Here is a 19,298-nt window from a genome sequence, read left to right on the forward strand (position 1 = left end):
GGAAAAAAATGCCGAGATGCAAGTTAATTCCGAAAGGTTGCACCTGTCCAAATTGGGGTGTTTTTCACGTAGAAAGCCTACTTCAAATTCCCACTTCCTGAAGTGGTTCGACGGCAGCAGGTGTGGTCGGCTGAGGTCTCGGAGAGCAAGGACTCAGGTGAGGAGCCTGCTTGGGATGCAGGGATGGGGCCAGGACCATCAGGGAGTGGAGTGCTGCCTTTGGAGATTGTGGAGGCTGGCAGCAGTGAGGAAGTGAGGTCCCCGAGGGCTGCTTGAAGGAAAGAGCAGCTGCAGCAGTACGGGCGATTTGGGAGTAAGGCTGCAAGGTAATGGCCCCTCCTCAAGAGATAAAAGCCAGCTGAGAAACCGGAGTTCTTTGCAGGAAGCAAAGAAGTTCTTGCACTTCAAGCCTTGTGGAAGTTCGGACTATCTTGGTTTGTGTTTGAAGACTTTTTGTTTGGAATATTTCTTGGCAACTTAATCTGGTGTTCTTGGCAGCCTTGCACCACCTTGGCAAGGCTCGTTCTTATCAGAGACAATTAGTTTGAAACAGCCTTTTAACTGTGAATGAACGGAACTTGCAGAGAAGCATTAAAAGGTTTTGCTTTTATCTCTGTTTGGTGTTTGCTTACTTGGAACAAAGTTTGGGTCAGAACACTTTCCGTAAGGTACAGATCTCTGCACACCCAACCAGAAAAAAATTGGCTTGCATTTAGGTTCTTGAACATAGCTCTCATTTCATGCAATGGGGGAATTCATGCACCGTGCTTAGCAGGGGTGGTTCAGGTGAACCCCATAGCTCAGGGTCTCCAACCTTGGCAACTTTAAGACTTGTGGACTTCAACTCCCAGAGTTCCTCAGCCAGCTTTGCTGGCTGAGGAACTCTGGGAGTTGAAGTCACAAGTCTTAAAGTTGCCAAGGTTGAGACCTGCCATAGCTAATTTTATCATTTTTAATGGCTGGTTCGGTGAACCGGCAAATCTCACCCCTGGCTGGCCCCGCCTACCCCGCCCTTCCCCTCCCAGAAGTCTCCACGTGGCCCATTTTGGATGCCAGGTAAGTACAGGGCCCACCAGAGCCTCCAGAAGGGCGAAAAATGGGCAGAAGAAACTTCATTAACGTGTGCTGTTAAAGCTCACCTTCTGCATTTTGCCATGTACAATCAAGAAGACAAACCAGGCAGAGATTACACAAATATGTTTGATTGTCCCAAGTTTATAAGTCTGTTGTGGACAATAGGAAGATAACTGAAGATGCAGCAACAGAAGATACAATACTCCTATTTATGCATATGTATAAATATGTATTGCATCTTTGTAGGTTCATTCTTGCTCAACATATTAATATCTACAATGGAATTTGACTAAGGAAGCTTTTTATCGTATTATGCAGTCCATCCTCCTTATTGCAAAATTTAAAAAAAAATGTTTTAATACTTAACATTGCATCTACGTTGTCTAGACATAACACCGAAAAAAGGCAGCTAAAAAAACATTTTATACTGCTTTTAGATATGCTTATTCCGAGGAAAGTAACTCTCTCCTTTCAACCTTCCTAACTTAACTTGAAGTTTCTACCCAATCAGCATAATGCATTTGCAAAACTCTACATGTCCAGGATGAAAAATCTAAAGATAATAACACACCAAGACAGCTGAATGACAGCTTCCAAAGTAGGCCAGTGGAAACTACGTGAGAAAAAGGTTATTTAAAAGGGGATGCAGAGAACGAAGTGAGAAGAGGATGGACAAAGAGAAAGGATCGAGCTATGATAAGACAATAAAATCTCCTAGGTCTAGGACAAGGGTCTTCAAACTTATGGACTTCCAATCCCCAGATTTCCTGAGCTAATATGACTGGAAGAGGAATTCTGGGAGTTGAAGTCCATAAGTCTTAAAGCTGTCAAGTTTGAAGACTCCTGATCTATCTATCTATCTATCTATCTATCTATCTATCTATCTATCTATCTATCTATCTATCTATCTATCTATCTATCATCTCTCTCTCTCCTTACCTACCTACATACGTACGTACGTACGTACGTACCATCTATCATCTATCACAAGGGTCTTCAAACTTGGCTAGTTTAAGACTTGTGGACTTCAACTCCCAGAATTCCTGAGCTAACATGACTGGAGAAGGAATTCTGGGAGTTGAAGTCCACAAGTCTTAAAGCTGTCAAGTTTGAAGACTCCTGAATTCTAATCTATCATCCATCCATCCATCGTTCTATCTAATCTATATATCTAATCTATCCTCCATCTATTGATCTATCTAAACTATCTAATCTATCTTATCTAATCTACCATCCATCCATCTATTGATCTATCTATTGATTTATCTAATCTATCATCCATCCATCTATTGTTCTATCTAATCTATATATCTAATCTATCTATCATCCATCTCTCTATCTATTGATATCTCTCTCTCTCATCTATCTATTTATCTAATCCAAGGGTCTTCAAACTTGGGGATTTTAAGATTGTGGATTTCAACTCCCAGAATTCCTGAGCTAACATGACTGGAGAAGGAATTCTGGGAGTTGAAGTCCACAAGTCTTAAAGCTGTCAAGTTTGAAGACGTCTAGTCTAGGAAAATAAAGAAGGATCTAGATACAGGTCAATTACTCTCTTTCTCCACTCATCCAATTAGGCTACCAAGATCATATGTCTCTCATTGTCCAATCAGCTCAATCAACCATGGGTTTTTTGGGGGGGGAGTCTGAAGGGTCAGCCCCAAAAATGACTCCCATGGTTGATCATCCTAAGTGTGTGAAGACTCCATGGTAGTTTAATTCAGGAGAAGACAACCTTCTCAGATAGGCTGAAGCCTGATTCCTAACAGAATAAGAGAGTTGGAAGGGACCTTGGAGGTCTTCTAGTCCAACCTTCTGCTCAAGGAATAAAGTTTTGGACAAAAAGTTGTCCAATCTCTTCTTGAGAGCCCCCAGTGATGGAGCACCCATAACTTCTGAAGGCAAGTTGTTCCACTGGTTAATTGTTCTTGCTGTGAGGAAATTGTCCTTAGTTCTAGATTGATTCCTTCTTTGATTAGCTTTCATCCATTGCTTCTTCTGCCTTTGGAGAATAGGCTGGCCCCCCATTCATTGTGGTAGCCCCTCAATTATTGGAAGACTGCTATTATGTCCCCCTTGGGCCTTCTTTTCATTAAAGTAGACATACCCAATTCCTGCAGCTATTCCTCATATGTTTTAGTCTCCAGGCCCCTAATCCTCTTTGTTGCTCTTCTCTGCACTCTTTCTAGAGAATTTTTAATATGATGGTACAGACTTCCAACTGCATGAACACCCAGGAACAGCTGGTGCATGTTTTTCATGGCTTATGAAGCTGGTGTCCCTGAAGTTCAGAAGACATTTCCATAGAAACTCTTTTACCTCAGGAGGCAATGTTACAGGAATATAATTCATGGAGTGACCTTCACGTATATACAATGACTAAGGCAGAGCTCTCCGTATTTTACACACTGGTTTTGAAAGAACAGGGGTGTTCGTATCGTTTGCTAGTTATGAACTACTGGTTTTTATTAATTAAAAGGGATCATTGGACAAGGGGCAGCACCTTGGCTGGTCCCAGAAATGAAGCAGGAAACAATGTGGTTTGCAATTGGGTGGAAGACAGCCTGAGAACCTCCAGGGTAGGTTGACTGACCTGAGCCAAAGAACATTTCAGAAAAAGACATTAGGAAATAGGGTGAGTATATGTAAGCTCATCCAAGTTTGGAAGCAAAGAGAGCTTGTAATGTGAATAAATGAAAACTGGTCACCCAAAGTATGCAGGGCTGCCTTCTTCTCTTTCCCAGCAGTTACAATTTAACAGAACAACAGAGTTGGAAGGGGTCTTGGAAGTCTTCTAGTCCACCACCCCCTGCACAAGCAGGAGACCCTACACCAGTGATGACAAACCTTTTTGTTGTGGTGTGCTGAAAGCGTGTGTGTGTGTGGGGGGGGATATGCACCCACAATGCAATGCGCGCCCCCCCCCGCGCATGTGCACGCAAAAAAACCCCTTACCTGCACTATGCATGCATGCACCTCCCAGCTGATTTTCGGCCTGTTTGAGGCCTTTTCGCCCTCCCGGAGGCTCGAGGAAAGCCTCTGCAGCCTTGGGAGGCCGAAAAATGGGCCTTCCAGAAATACCGGAAGTGCCCGTTTTCAGCCTCCGGAGGGCCTTCCAGTTTCGGCACTTCCGGTTTCGGCACTTCCGGTATTTCTGGAAATACTGGAAGTGCCGAAATGGGCCCATTTTTCAGCCTCCAAAGGCTGCAGAGGCTTCCCATGGGCCTCCGGGAGGGCGAAAAAGGCCTCAAACGGGCCAAAAATCAGCTGGGAGGCGTGTGCATGCAGGTAGGTTTGGCTTGTACTTGCGTGCCCACACAAATGGCTCTGTGTGCCACCTGTGGCAGGCGTGCCATAGGTTTGCCATCACGGCTCTACACCATTCTGGATAAATGCCTGTCCATTTTCTTCTTTAAAAAAATAGTTTTCTTTTTCTTGCATAGTTTCTCCTGGTCTACTTTGGCAGTTTTCCCTTTTCCAAAAGAAATAGCTACCTGTCTTTTTTTTTTTTTTTTTTTAGCACACCAAAAAACAGTTGGCTTCCATTGTATATGGCTCAGCTAGCTTGAATTCATTCATTTTTCTTTCTCCAACTTTGTACATTCCAAGCCTGTCTTGAATCACAACTCACAACAACTCCCGGCCAAGTTGTGATGAATGAAGAGCGCTGATCTTTAATAACCGTACACCCCACACTGGAAAATATTGCGCTAACCGAAACGCTGTGCCAACCAGCCTTCCGACACAATTACTCTTCACAACATCCAAAACTTGTGTATGACCCCCACGTGTTAAATCTCACACGGCCTTACAAATGGCCTTTAAGCACACCTACAATTTCAAATGTTCAAAGAACATTTGCAATGCGGATCAGAGTGAAATTCAATCAAAAAATAGTGTTATTGCAAGCATGTCTATCTGTGGAACAGTTAGGATATTAGGTTCAGTTGCATCCCAATGAAGTTGAAGTTTTGTGTGAATGCTTCAGTGTGATTTTCTACAATGACTTCTATCTCAGTGGTGGGATTCAAAAAAATTTTTTACTACCTGTTCTGTGGGCTTGGCTAGGTGGGCGTGGCTACGTAGGCATGTGACTGGGTGGGTGTGCCTATGTAGTGTTTTTTCCCCCTTTCGCAGCACCTCTCCCCCGTGCCCCGTTTTTTGCCTACTGGGCCTCAGGGAAGCCTCTTGGCCAGGTAAGTACAACAGTGAGGGAGGGGATCAGCTGTGCCACACGGTTTAGATTAGCCAGAAAGCAAGAAATCTAATAATTTCCTGCTTTCTAGCTAATCTAAATCACGTCACACAGCTGATCGTTGGAAATACCAGTTTGGCCGAAACGATAGCATTTTTTACTACCGGCTCATGCGAACCGGGCCAAACCGGTAGAATACCACCACTGTTCAAACTTTTTCTAGAACGTTCACCAACTTCTCAATCTAACCTAGTGGTTGCCCACCAGTGGGCTGGGGAGAAAATTTTGGTGGTCTGCAGAGAAATGTCACCCCCAAAACAATTAATCCAGGCTGCGTGGGAACACGAATTTTGTGTCGCTTGCATTGTGAACAACATGAGGTGGTGAGAGGAGGGGGGAAAGGGCAGAGGGAGGAACTTGCCCCACTTGCCTCATCTGGCCACTGGGCTGCTTCTTTCCGCTTCTTCCTTCTTCTGTTTTTGGCTGCATGCAAGGAAAGCAGCAAAAGTCTTCCTTTCTCTCCCCCAAACTCTGCCAGAAATGGAACCCTGCAAGACCTCCTGCTCCAAGAGGCTGCGCCGGAGCGACAAATCTCACAAAGACTCATTTCTGGCAGAGCTTGGGGGAGAGAAAGAAAGACATCTGCTGCTTTTGCTGCTTTCTTTGCATGAAGCCAAAAGTCTCTCTCTCTCTCCCCCCTCCCCGAAAACGGAGCTGGAGATGGAATCCTGCGATCCCAAATAAAGAATGTTTGATCGGTAGGAAAACAGGGTGGGGGATTTTTCTGCAGACTTTTTTGGGGATTTTCCCAGGGTCTCTGGGATTTAAAATTATGAGTTTGGTGGTCCCTGTCTAATTTCTAAGATCAGTAAGCAATTATATTAACTAATAAACCACATTCATATATAAGGCTGGTCTTTAACATACAATCATTTGCTTAGTGACCTGAAAAAAGTGATTTATGACCATTTTATGACCATTGATCGCAATTCAGACACTTGGCAACTGACTCATATTTATGACGGTTGCAGTCTCCCAGGGTCATATGATCCCCTTTTGCAACCTTCTGGCAAGCAAAATCAATGGGGAAACCAGATTCACTTAACAACCATTTTATTGACTTAACAACTACAGTGATTCACTTAACAATAGAGGCAAGAAAGGTCCTAAAATGGGACAAAACTCACTTAACCAACATTTCACTTAGCAACATACATTTTGAAGAGTTGGTTGTAAGTTTTAGAGTACATGAAAACATACACAGGCAAAAATGCAAAATATCACATTATATATTGGAATATGAATAGTGTATTAAATATGATTAATGTATATATCCCCTTTTTCCCCAAGTCCTAGCAAAACTTGGCATGCGTTCTTCCGAACATTAAAAAAAAAAAAGATCTTCTTGGCCCAGGATTATAAATCTAAAGACTGAAAAGAAAGCACAGTGTTAAAATCCATTGGCATGGACTCGGTTTTTTTTTTTAAGGATAACTAAATAAACCTTAAAATATGACGTGCATGAAAAACTGTCTAGGAGTAACAAAAGGAGACTGTATTCATGGAAGAAGAGACAGTTTTAATTTTGGACGAGGATTATTCTTAACAAATTCTGCGTCCACCAGCAGTTTAAACTGCCAAATGATGAATGTACAGTACAAAATTTTAGGTACTACCCTGTTTCCCTGAACAGTGTGGAGGTTGGGGAGGAACATGGGCCAGTCCTGGCATCTGGGGAAGGCTCTGATGAGGCTTCTGCGTCAGAGGCAGAGATTGGGCCAGGGTCGTCCAAGAGATATCAGCTGCCTTCAGAGTTGGAGATCAGTAGGGAAGAATAATAGCTGGAGCCTGTTCCCAGTGTGCGCATGCACAGAGCTGCCAGGAGAAGGGAACAGTTAAGGAACAGGAGCTGACTCGGGAGTAAAGGCTCAGGTGGACGGTGAATGGCCCCTCCCAGAGGGAATAAAAGAGGAATGAAAGGGGAGTGGGGTTTGCAGGAGACAATTAGTTCAATTCATGAGGGTGAAGATCTGTTCCTGACTCCTTGCCAAATAATTGCTGCTAGAGTGTGGCATTTGAGAGCCTGGCAGCTCTTCAAGCCTGATTAAGGTCTGTCATTGTGAAATCTCTTGAAAGACTGTTTGCCGGGACTTTGCTGGAGAGGAATTCACTCTAAACTAAATAAAAGGGGTCTTATCAGAATGAGGAGTCGGCTTCATAATGTTGGGGGAGCCTAGGTCAGAACACAGTCACTAAAGAATGGTTGTAAGACAAGTCAAGGAGTGCCTGTATTCTCCTACCGAGGAATCGAAAGACAGCTGAGCTGCAAAAACCCTTGGCAAGTTTGTGGTTCAGCTCAATTCACGGCTTGTTTCCTTAAATCTCTCCACTATGAAATACTCTTCCAAAGCATAGGTTTTATGCAAGGTTTAAAAATGTCAAGTCTGAAAAATATTGATCAACATACAGTATAAGAATATAAGATGGATCTTGACAGAATATAAGATGGATCTTGACAGTCTAGAACACTGGGCCATATTTAACAAAATGAAATTCAATGTAGAGAAAAGTAAAGTCTTACACTTAGGCAAGAAAAACCAAAAGTACATATATAGACTGGGTGAAACCAGGCTTAATAGCAGTAACTGTGAGAGGAATCTTGGAGTCTTCGTGGACAACCAGCTAAATAGGAGCCAGAAGCATGCAGCAGCATCCCCAAAAGCCAATGCAATCCTAAATTGCATTAACAGAGGGATACAATCGAGATCAAGGGAAGTACTAATACCACTCTATAAAGCCTTAGTAAGAACACACCTAGAGTTCTGCATTCAGTTTTGGTCACCACACTATTAAAAAAGATTTTGAGACTCTGGAAAGAGTGCAGAGAAGAGCAACCAGGATGATGAGGGGACTGGAGGCTGAAACATACAATGAACAGTTATGGGAACCGGGCTTGGCTAATCTAGTGAAGAGAAGGACCAGGGGAGACAGGAGAGCAGTCTTCCAATATTTGAGGGGCTGCCACAGAGAGGAGGAAGGATCAAGCTATTTTCCAAAGGACCTGAAGGCCAGAGAAGGAACAATGGATGGAAACTGAACAAGGAGAGATTTAACCTGGAAATAAGGAGAAACTTTCTGACAGTGAGAACAATCAACCAATGGAACAGAAGTTGTGGGAGCGCCATCACTTGAGACTTTCAAGAAGAGATTGGACTGCCATCTGTCAGAAATGGTGTAGGGTCTCCTGCTTGGGCCGGGGGTTGGATTAGATGACCTACAAGGTCCCTTCCAACTCTGATTGTCTGTTATCTGTTTATCAGCTAAGTGGGTTGCATTTCAAGGGAGCAGCAGACAAAAATTATTGGGAATAAGAACAACAGGCAAAAAGAGGACACAGGTACCACACTTTGAAGGCATTCAACTAAGGCATTCAATGGATCAGATCAACCCCGTTATCTTTGCTTCAACCCTAAATGTCCTTTTTCCAGATCCAGCAAACAAGATAACCAATCAGACAGAAAAAGAGCTTGCTGACATAAAGGAACGAACTCCAGATTAGTTTGGGATGACGAAGAGATAAGAAATGCTGCAAATTGGCCAAGGGGAATATCTTAAGTTTTTTTAAAAAAAACTTTAAAAAGATGCGATTTTGTGAATCAACAAAAGGGAGGTGAGCAAACAGAGATTATCAGTATAGTTTAGGGCTGGCCCCACACATCTGCTTACTTACAAGTAAATCTTTTGGAGTTAATTCAAACTTAATATGATTAGAATTACACACCTGGATCTCTTGGTGTAGATATCAAGGTTTTAAAGAAGTCCCTAGTACGAGTCTACAATTATTGTAGCTACCTTTAAAATCCAGCTCTACTCAAAGAAATGTTGACAGTTGGATTTCAATGATGCACATATCCTTTGCAAGTGCAGAGAAGAATCAAGAATAACAACTACTCTCCATCCCTATGAAGCCAGAAAATTTAAGAAAGGGCTGAAAACTAAGTGGGGTTGTTTTTTTAAATATAGCTGTGCTGCAGGTTTAAAAATTATTTCAGCCTCCAAGGGCCACGAGGCTCACATCTGGTGCTATGGTAACCTTGCCAGAAATGGATTTTGGGATCCTTTAATTAGGGGATGGCTGGAGGGGTTTAAAGTTACATTATAGATGAATTTGGCTGCACACATATCTACTTTGAACCTCCAAAAGGTAAGGGATCACAAAAGAAACCTCCAAAATACTCCCTAATATTGCTTCAAAGTGAGAGCTTTTCTGCTGATTTTAATAGTCCAAAGTTCAAAGGTTGAGGAGTCTTTGGTGCTCCCTGGGCTGGGTTGTTTTCGTGCAGGGGTTTCATTACCCAAATAAGTAACATCATCAATGTTAGAAGGGAGGAGGAGGAGGAGGAGGTGGAGGAGGAGGAGGAGGAGGAGAACTGTGGGGTCCTTGGTGCTCTCTGAGCTTGGTTGTTTTCTTGCAGATGTTTCATTACCCAGCTAGGTAACATCATCAGTGATAGATGGGAATGGTGTCTATGGAGTGAAGAGGAAGAGGTGGTAGTGATGAAGGGAAGGAAGAGGAAAAGGAGGACTGTGGGGCCCTTGGTGCTCTCTGGGCTTGATGGTTTTCTTGCAGACGTTTCATGACCCTACTTGGTAACACCATCAGTGCCAAATATCTAGAGTGTTGATGATGTTACCTAGTTTGTGTCATGAAACATCTGCAAGAAAACCACCAAGCTCACAGAGCACCCTCATTTCAACCCTGAGCTACAAATATTCTCTTTTTATCAACTCCAGGATTTTCTGCAAGCTAAATGGCTGTGGCTTAAGCCACAAACAATGGCTATGCATGAAAGGGGGCAAATTGACAGAATCCCATTAAACCTGAAAAACTCCTTAAGGTCGAAGAATGGGAGACAGATTGTGCACAATAAGCCCAGCCAAAGCCACTAGAGATAAGTTAATCAACCAATAACTTGACAATTTGGAGACAGCATCAAACTGAGAATTGCAGTTACAATCCTCTCCCTCCCACAAAAAATACCCCCTTGACCAACTTCCTCTTCCAAAACTATCCAAACAAGTTGTTGTTTTTTTGGAAGCATTTCCAGCGGTTTAAAAGTGGGTGAAATACTCCCTCAAATAGATCCTTCTCCATCTCCATAAACTTTTCAGCCATTTTTTTTTAAGACCATTAACATCTCTGTTTGTTTGCTTTTGGGGCCAAGAGCAATTGAAGAATGTGTCTTCCAAGCAACTCTCGTTTTCTTCATTTACCACCTCTAATTTGGAAAATAAAAAAAAAGTCCACAAGGACATTTAAAGGAGCCTTTAAAAACAAAAAACAAATATCTTGTTCAGGATCCAGCTGCCTACTCAGCATTCTTTGACCGTAAGGAAGGCAAAGAAAAGGTTTGCTGGTTTCTAAGAAGAAAATGAATGGATTTACCCACTTCTAGTTCCACTCTGTTGCAGATAATCCTCGCTTTACAACTGCAGTTGAGCCCAAAAACTTTCTGTTGTGAAGTGAGACACTCATTCGAGACTGAGTTTTACCTCAGTCTTAGACCTTTCTTGACATCGTTGTTAAGTGAATCCGTGCAGTTGATGAGTTAGTAACCTGGTTTGTTAAGTGAATCTGGCTTCTCCCATTGACTTGGACCCCTCAGAAGGTCACAAAAGGGAGTCACGGGACCCCGGGACACTGTGACCATCGTACATGTGAGTCAGGTTTGCCAAGTGGTTGAATTTTGATCACGTGACAGGGGTCGGCAACCTTAAACACTCAAAAGAGACATTTGGAGCAGATTCCCACAGAAAAGAAAACACCAGGAGCCACAAAACCCGCTGTCAGGGCTCCGGCAGTTACCCCCATTTAAATCAGTGGTCGCCAACCAGTGGGCCGGGGACCATTGCTGGTCCATGAGAAAATTTTGGTGCTCCGCAGAGAAATGTCACCCCCAAAGCAATTAATCCAGGCTGCGCGGGAACACAAGGCTGCGCCACCCACATGGCCCGCGGGAACACAAGGCTTGTGTCTTTTGCATTGCGAACAACACAAGATAGTGAGGGGAGGGGGAAAGGGCGGAGGGGGGAACTTGCCCCACTCACCCCATGCACCTGGCTTGGCCACTGGGCTGCTTCTTTCTGCTTCTTTCTTCTTCCGCTTTTGGGTGCATGCAAGGAAAGCAGCAAAAGTCTTTCTTTCTCTCACCCAAACTCTTCCAGAAATGAGTCTTTGGGACCCTGCAAGGCCTCCTGCTCCAAGAGGCTGCGCCGGCAAAGACTAATTTCTGGCGGAGTTTGGGGGAGAGAAAGAAAGACTTCTTCTGCTCCTGCTGCTTTCCTTGCATGAAGCCAAAAGTCTCTCTCCCTCCCCCTGAGAACGGAGCTGGAGACAGAATCCTGCGATCCCAAATAAAGAACGATCGATCAGTAAGAAAATGGGGTGGGGGATTTTCCTGCAGACTTTTTGGGGGATTTTCCCAGGGTCTCCGGTCCACGGGATTTAAAATTACGAGTTTGGTGGTCCCCGAGGTCCAAAAGGTTGGCGACCCCTGATTTAAATCATGAGTCTCTAGCCGAAATTCCAAAACTTAAAGATTTATTAGGAGTGAATATGCCTGCACTGCCTGGGTGTAGCCGACTCTGAGACACATCGTTCCTAACTATTTCCTGAGTGGCCACAAAAGTTGTTGTTGAATTAAACGTTTTCTTCTGAAACTTTTCTTTCTTGGATTTACCCATGATTGGCCTACTGGGAGTCAAAAAGCTCAATAAATCGCACGCCGGCGGGTGTCTCACACACACTGGCGGTTGTGATGCGTATTTTGAGTGACAGAGAGCCGCAGCAGAGGGATGAAAGAGCCACATGCGGCTCCAGAGCCACGGGTGGCCAACTCCTGCCCTGAGCAATGCTGCAATGGTCATAAGTGTGAAAAACTGTCCTAAGTCACTTTTTTTCAGTGTCGTTGTAACTTTGAAGTGTCACTCAATGAACTGCTGTAAGAACGAGGACTAGTTGTATTCATGAAAAAGTCGGGATCCTAGGAGATTTTTTGTATCCTATGAACAGACAGGAATGGCTGAAGGCCTCAGCAATGGAGATGGATTAAGTATTGTGGCACATCTTGTCCCACGGTGTTCAAGAATTATACAGGCAGCCCTCGACTTACAAACAATTCGTTTAGGGAGTGACTTAAATATGGTTTAATGATTTAGGATGGATTTAAAAAAAACAAAAACCAACTGATATATGTATTGTTAGGATAGGATAGGATAGGATAGGATAGGATAGGATAGGATAGGATAGGATAGGATAGGATAGAATTTTTTATTGACCGAGTGTGATTGGACACACAAGGAATTTGTCTTGGTGCAAATGCTGTCAGTGTACATAAAAGAAAAGTCAGAGCTGAAGAAGCTTCTCGGATGAGAAGCGAAACGTCTTCAAAGAAAAACCAGAAAGTCCAGTTGCCTCTTGGTGGGGGAAGTACCTTTGGGACAAGAGACTGGACAGCCATTTGCCTGGAATGGGATAGGGTCTCCTGCTCGAGCAGGGGGTTGGACTAGAAGACCTCCAAGGTCCCCTCCCAACTTATTATTCTATGTTCTATTTTAAAGAGATTGCAGCTGCGAATGTCTTTACGTTGAGTGCATGCATCGACATATCAAAAAGCTTTCTCAATGACCTCCAGGTTTAGTTCTCACACCAAAATCTAAGAAGTTCTTAGTTAAGATGGGGAGAAAAATGCCCTAATAGAAGGATACTAGTCTACCCATCTCTATGTAAGTACAATTCAATGTTTTTACACGTTTAAGTGTGACTTCTGAAACCCCTCCGCGGAGTAGCTCTTGCAGGAGTTGCAGTATACAATTGAGAGAAATACTTCAAAGAGGTTGAAGATTAATCTATATATACACTGCTCAAAAAAATAAAGGGAACACTTAAACAACACAATGTAACTCCAAGTCAATCACACATCTGTGAAATCAAACTGTCCACTTAGGTAGCAACACTGATTGACAATCAACTTCACATGCTGTTGTGCAAATGGAATAGACAACAGGTGGAAAGCATAGGCAGTTAGCAAAACATCCCCAATAAAGGAGTGGTTCTGCAGGTGGTGACCACAGACCACTTCTCAGTTCCTATGCTTTCTGGCTGATGGTTTGGTCACTTTTGAATGCTGGCGGTGCTTTCACTCTAGTGGTAGCATGAGACGGAGTCTACAACCCACACAAGTGGCTCAGGTAGTGCAGCTCATCCAGGATGGCACATCAATGCGAGCTATGGCAAGAAGGTTTGCTGTGTCTGTCAGCGTAGTGTCCAGAGCATAGAGGCGCTACCAGGAGACAGGCCAGTACATCAGGAGACATGGAGGAGGCTGTAGGAGGGCAACTACCCAGCATCAGGACCACTACCTCCGCCTTTGTACAAGGAGGGACAGGAGGAGCACTGCCAGAGCCCTGCACAATGACCTCCAGCGGGCCACAAATGTGCACGTGACTGCTCAAATGGTCAGAAACAGACTCCATGAGGGTGGTATGAGGGCCCGATGTCCACAGGTGGGGGTTGTGCTTACAGCCCAACACCGTGCAGGACATTTGGCATTTGCCAGAGAACACCAAGATTGGCAAATTCGCCACTGGTGCCCTGTGCTCTTCACAGATGACAGCAGGTTCACACTGAGCACATGTGACAGACGTGACAGAGTCTGGAGATGCCGTGGAGAACGTTCTGCTGCCTGCAACATCCTCCAGCATGACCGGTTTGGCAGTGGGTCAGTAATGGTGTGGGGTGGCATTTCTTTAGGGGGCCGCACAGCCCTCCATGTGCTCGCCAGAGGTAGCCTGACTGCCATTAGGTACCGAGATGAGATCCTCAGACCCCTTGTGAGACCATATGCTGGTGCGGTTGGCCCTGGGTTCCTCCTAATGCACGACAGTGCTAGACCTCATGTGGCTGGAGTGTGTCAGCAGTTCCTGCAAGACGAAGGCATTGATGCTATGAACTGGCCCGCCTGTTCCCCAGACCTGAATCCAATTGAGCACATCTGGGACATGTCTCGCTCCATCCACCAACGCCATGTTGCACCACAGACTGTCCAGGAGTTGGGGGATGCTTTACTCCAGGTGTGGGAGGAGATCCCTCAGGAGACCATCCGCCACCTCATCAGGAGCATGCCCAGGCATTGTAGGGAGGTCGTACAGGCACGTGGAGGCCACACACACTACTGAGCCTCATTTTGACTTGTCTTAAGGACATTACATCAAAGTTGGATCAGCCTGTCATGTTTTTTCCACTTTAATTTTGAGTATAACTCCAAATCCAGACCTCCATGGGTTGCTAAATTTGATTTCCATTGATAATTTTTGTGTGATTTTGTTGTCAGCACATTCAACTATGTAATGAACAAAGTATTTAATAAGAATATTTCATTTATTCAGATCTAGGATGTCTTATTTTTGTGTTCCCTTTATTTTTTGAGCAGTGTATATACAAGCAAAATGCTACTCATGCATCATCACAAACTCTCCAGAACCATAAAGCCTACAAACTTGAAATTTGGCACGTATTTTCCTCTTGGCTTCTAGGTGCTCACTAAAAAAGGATTTTTCCAAATGACCCTCAGAGCATTTAGAGAGTATTTCCTATATTATTATTATTATTAACACGCTCTGATGCTAAAGAGTTCTAAATTAATTATTATTATTATTATTATATAATTATTAATTATTATTATTATATTATTATTATTATTATTATTTATTTTCCCTCCCCACCCCCCACTGGAAAGAAATCTCTTCCAAATGCAAAACACAAGCAGAGGAGAGGAGGTTCAGTCTCAGTTCACAGTTTCACAGCAGCACCAAGCATCTTTAGTACAGAACAGTTGAGCTAAGCCACGCCCAGGCTCCTTGCTGTCTCCTCCTTGCTCACATAGCAAATACTCTTTCAGTTTCCAAACAGCCTTCAACTCTCTCACACACTGACAGAATGCTAGCCAGATGAATACTGATGGATGCTGGTAGGCAGAAGCAGAATTGTTTTCCCCTTATTTTCCTCCCCCAAAACTAAGCCTGACCACATCGTTTCATAGTGAAGCACGGGTATCGAGCTATTAATATTGTATGTAATGTTCAGGTTCTGAAAGCACATGAAATGGGTTGTTTAAACATAAGGATCCCCAAAGGCTATTTATTTGCTTAATGACAGAAATGTTGGACTCCTTTGTGGTCATAAGCTGAGGACTTATAAACTGTACCGCATTTCAACAATGCATGTGTGTGTGGGGGGAAACACTCCAGCCCCGATAAATAAATAAGTCCAATAAATAAATAATTAACAAATAAGCCCAATAAGTAATAAATCAATAAGCCCAATAAGTAATAAATCAATAAGCCCAATAAGTAATAGATCAATAAGCCCAATAATTAATAAATCAATAAGCCCAATAAGTAATAAATCAATAAGCCCAATAAATAATAAATAAGCCCAATGTAATAAATCAATAAGCCCAATAAGTAATAAATCAATAAACCCAATAAGTAATAAATCAATAAGCCCAATAAGTAATAAATCAATAAGCCCAATAAGTAATAAATCAATAAACCCAATAAGTAATAAATCAATAAACCCAATAAGTAATCAATAAGCCCAATAAGTAATAAATCAATAAGCCCAATAAGTAATAAATCAATAAGTCCAATGTAATAAATCAATAAGCCCAATAAGTAATAAATCAATAAGCTCAATAAGTAATATATAAATAACCCCAATAAATAATAAATAAATAACCCCAATAAATAAATAATAAATAAGCCAAATAAGCAATAAATAAATAAGCCCAACAACATTCATCTTCAGGCAAACTCCAGAACTGGAGGATTGTCACAGAGAACAATTGTGAGAGATCTTTTAACCTAATAAAATCTAAGTTCAGATCCCTTTTGCATATTTAAATGGGCAGAGTGCATCAGAAACAACCTCAGGAATCAAGCCTTCATCTGCATTATAAGTCCCACTGAGATGTTAACATGTTAAATAAATTTACTCATTGCTACCTACAAAGCCCTGGAAAATTTAAAATCTCCCCATACCTCCAGGCTATGCGTCCTCCCATTGTTGGGCTAAGTCTTCTTTGGGATGGAACTAATTCTCAATTTCAAAAAAAAAAGATACATACATACAGTGAAGGTGATGGGATCAGATTCAGTAGAGATGAGGGTATTTTTCAACCCCTCCCCCCCAATTGTGTAATTTTTTCACACACACACACACACACACCCAAAAAAATTCTGGGTCAGCCATTCAAAACATCAGAAGGAATGTGTTACACAATGTAAAGAAAACAATTAGCCAGTTTAGCTCTTAAGGACTTCTTTTTCCAACTTATTTCTCTCCCCCCCACACCCCCAGCAAAACAAGGATATGAAGAGAAACCACCAATTAAGAAAACAATCCAATGCCATGCAAACTTTTTCTTTTTTAAAAATAATCATTTTCCTCTGTACCCAACGGAGTAACCTCACATCAATCCTCCCAAAGCAGGGAAAAAATTACTTGGGAGAAATTTTACAAGGGCCTTTGTTTTTCTCCCATCTGCAAAATAAACTTTTATAATCTGGATGATCAAATAACCATTATTATTATTTTTCCCTCCTCTTTTTGGAAATCAAGGAGCCAGTTTTTCTTCCGGCACGTTCAGCCTGCCTTTTCATTTTAACTGGTCCTGATGCCACCTTGGCATTCAAGATTCAGAAACCTGAATATATATATAAACTGTATATATATATTCATGAATGCAATGATTCTCCTTGCTCTTCTTCCCACTGTTAAAAGACAATTTCCCTGCCACCCAGGCGTAATTCTAACAGGGCATTTCCCCAAAACTGTAACTGGGCCAGATTGCATTTTGATTTATAAACATTCCTCAAACTCACAATTTCTCCTCCGCCAACAGGCAGGCAGACAGGCAGTGCTGCTGGTCACGTCAACCTGAAATCCGACTGGTGTTTTGGGGTGTGTGTGTGAAATGTGCACCAGAGCAGAGGATTAAAAACACTCAAAACCCACACACAAACTTTGAACTGCAGATCTGTGAGTCAGAGAAAAAAAATATCTCTTTCCCCCACCCTCTCCTTTGCTTAGAAAAAAAGAGAGGAAAAAAAATCAGAGCCAGCCTTTACTATCAACAGTGGCCTCTCTGCACCCACCACCTCCACACACACACACACACACACACACACACACACCATATCCTTTGCAGGATTACTCAGAAGTGCTGGGAAACTCAACAGAGTTAGCAGAAAAGTATGCAGAGGGTGGAAGTCCAAGGTTTTTAATTAAATGGGAATGGGGAGAGATGGAAGGGGAAAGAGAGAGGGAGAGGGAGAGAGAGGGAGAGGGGGAGAAGGAGAGGGAGAGAGGGAGGGAGAGACAGAGAGAGGGGGAGGGAGGATGGGAGAGAGAAAGAGAAAGGGGAGGAGAGGGAGAGACAGAGGGGAAAGAGGGAGGGAGAAGGAGAGGAGGGAGACAGAGAGAGAGAGTGGGGGGAGGGAGGGAGAAAGAAAGGGAGAGAGAAAGAGGGGGAGAGAGAAAGAGGGAGGGAGAAAGAGGGAGGGAGGGAGACAGAAGGAGGGGGAGAGAGAGAGAGATGAGGGGTTGATAAACTAGCTTTCTAGCTCTTTGGGCCATATTGATATATAAAGGAATGGTATATTTAAGATTGTCCCATTCAGACGATCCTTCATCAGCCTTTCCAGACAGAAGACACACACAGAGTCCCACTGAATTTACCTTAAATCGGATCTGAATGCAAAGCAGAGATTTTTTTCCTTCCTCTTCCCCTGCTCTCTCTCTCTCTCTCTTATCCCTCTCTTCTCTTCTCTCTCTCTCTGATGAGAGGAAAAAGGGTGAATGGGCAGAGGTATCCAAATGGAAAGGGGGAGGGAGGGGAGAGGTCCAGAAGGGGAAGCAGGAAAGAAGAGGGAGAAGGGATTGGCCAAAGGGGGGAAGGAAGGGGAAGAGAGGATGCAAGGAAAGGGGGGAGGGAGGGAGGGAGGGAGGGAGGAAGGAAGGAAGGAAGGAAGGAAGGAAACAGAGAAGAGGGTAGGTAGGAAGGAAGGAGGGAAGAGTGGAGGGAAGGAAAGGAGAGAGGGAGGGAGGGGGAGGAAGAAGGGCAGGGAAGGAAGGAGTGAGTGAAGAAAGAGAGGAAGGAGGACGAAGAAAAAGGGAAGGAAGGAAGAAGGGAGGGAGAAAGAAAAGAGAAGGGGGATGGAGGAAAGGAAGGGAAGGGAAGGGAGGGAGGGAGAAGGGAGGAAGAAAGGGAGGGAGGGAGGCAGGAAGGAAGGAGAAAGGAAAGAGAGGGAAGGAGTGGAGGAAAGGAAAGGAAAGGAAGGAAGAGAGAAGGCGAGTGGGGAGGGAGGAAAGGAAGGAGGGAGGGGGAGGGGAGGGGAGGAGGAGGGCGACCTCCGAAGTTTCTCCTTACCGCTTTGCCAGGACAAAACCCGCCGAGCCGAGCGAGGAAGCGGCCCCGCAAGCCGGACACCGCAAGCCGGGCTCTGGCTCCAGCGCCCCCTTCCCCGGAGAGAGACCCTCGCTCGCTCCCAGCGAGGCGGCGGCGGCGGAGGGGAGCCGGACTGGCCGGAGCTGCGGCGGCGGGGCGGCTGCTTGCGCCGAAGGCGGCGGAGTTCGGGGCGGGGAGGCGGGCGGCGACCCTCCGGCCAGCTCCGCCCTCGGCTCCGGCGCCTCCCCAGCCGGCTCGCCCGGAGCTCCAGCCGCCCTCGGGTTGCAGCCGCCGCCGCCGATGCTACGCGCGCTCCCGGCTCTGCCGCGGGGACGCGCCTGGGCCCGCCGCCGCCTTCCCCTCTCTCTTCTCCCCCTTCGGGGGCTCCGCGGAAAGGGGATGGGAGGATGGGACCCCTCCTCCGGCCCTTCAAGCCACAGCAGAAGCGGAGGGGGAACCCATTCCCACGTTCCCAGCCCCGCGCAAGATCTACACGTAAGATCCTTTAGCTAGCAACG

General features: G+C 44.4%; 1 protein-coding gene across 3 annotated transcripts in view; it reads right to left on the bottom strand.

Annotated features, from left to right (window-relative positions):
* Nucleotides 1–18,972, bottom strand: part of RASSF8 (Ras association domain family member 8) — an 83,522-nt gene extending 64,550 nt beyond the window's left edge. The window contains exons 1-2 of one of the 3 annotated variants that reach the window (XM_087967902.1): nucleotides 18,763–18,925; nucleotides 18,072–18,167 (exon numbers count right to left, since the gene is read on the bottom strand). The gene's annotated coding sequence lies outside the window, so the exon portion shown is untranslated. Of the gene's footprint in view, nucleotides 1–17,215; nucleotides 17,367–18,071; nucleotides 18,168–18,762 lie in introns of those variants that run through there. The other 2 variants (XM_026667854.2, XM_087967903.1) reach the window with 2 other exon arrangements.
* Between the last annotated feature and the right edge of the window lie 326 nt (nucleotides 18,973–19,298).

The sequence above is a fragment of the Notechis scutatus genome, chromosome 6, assembly GCF_049901735.1.
Source record: "Notechis scutatus isolate UNSWTSFEM ecotype Mainland chromosome 6, rNotScu1.2, whole genome shotgun sequence".
Classification (NCBI taxonomy): domain Eukaryota; kingdom Metazoa; phylum Chordata; class Lepidosauria; order Squamata; family Elapidae; genus Notechis; species Notechis scutatus.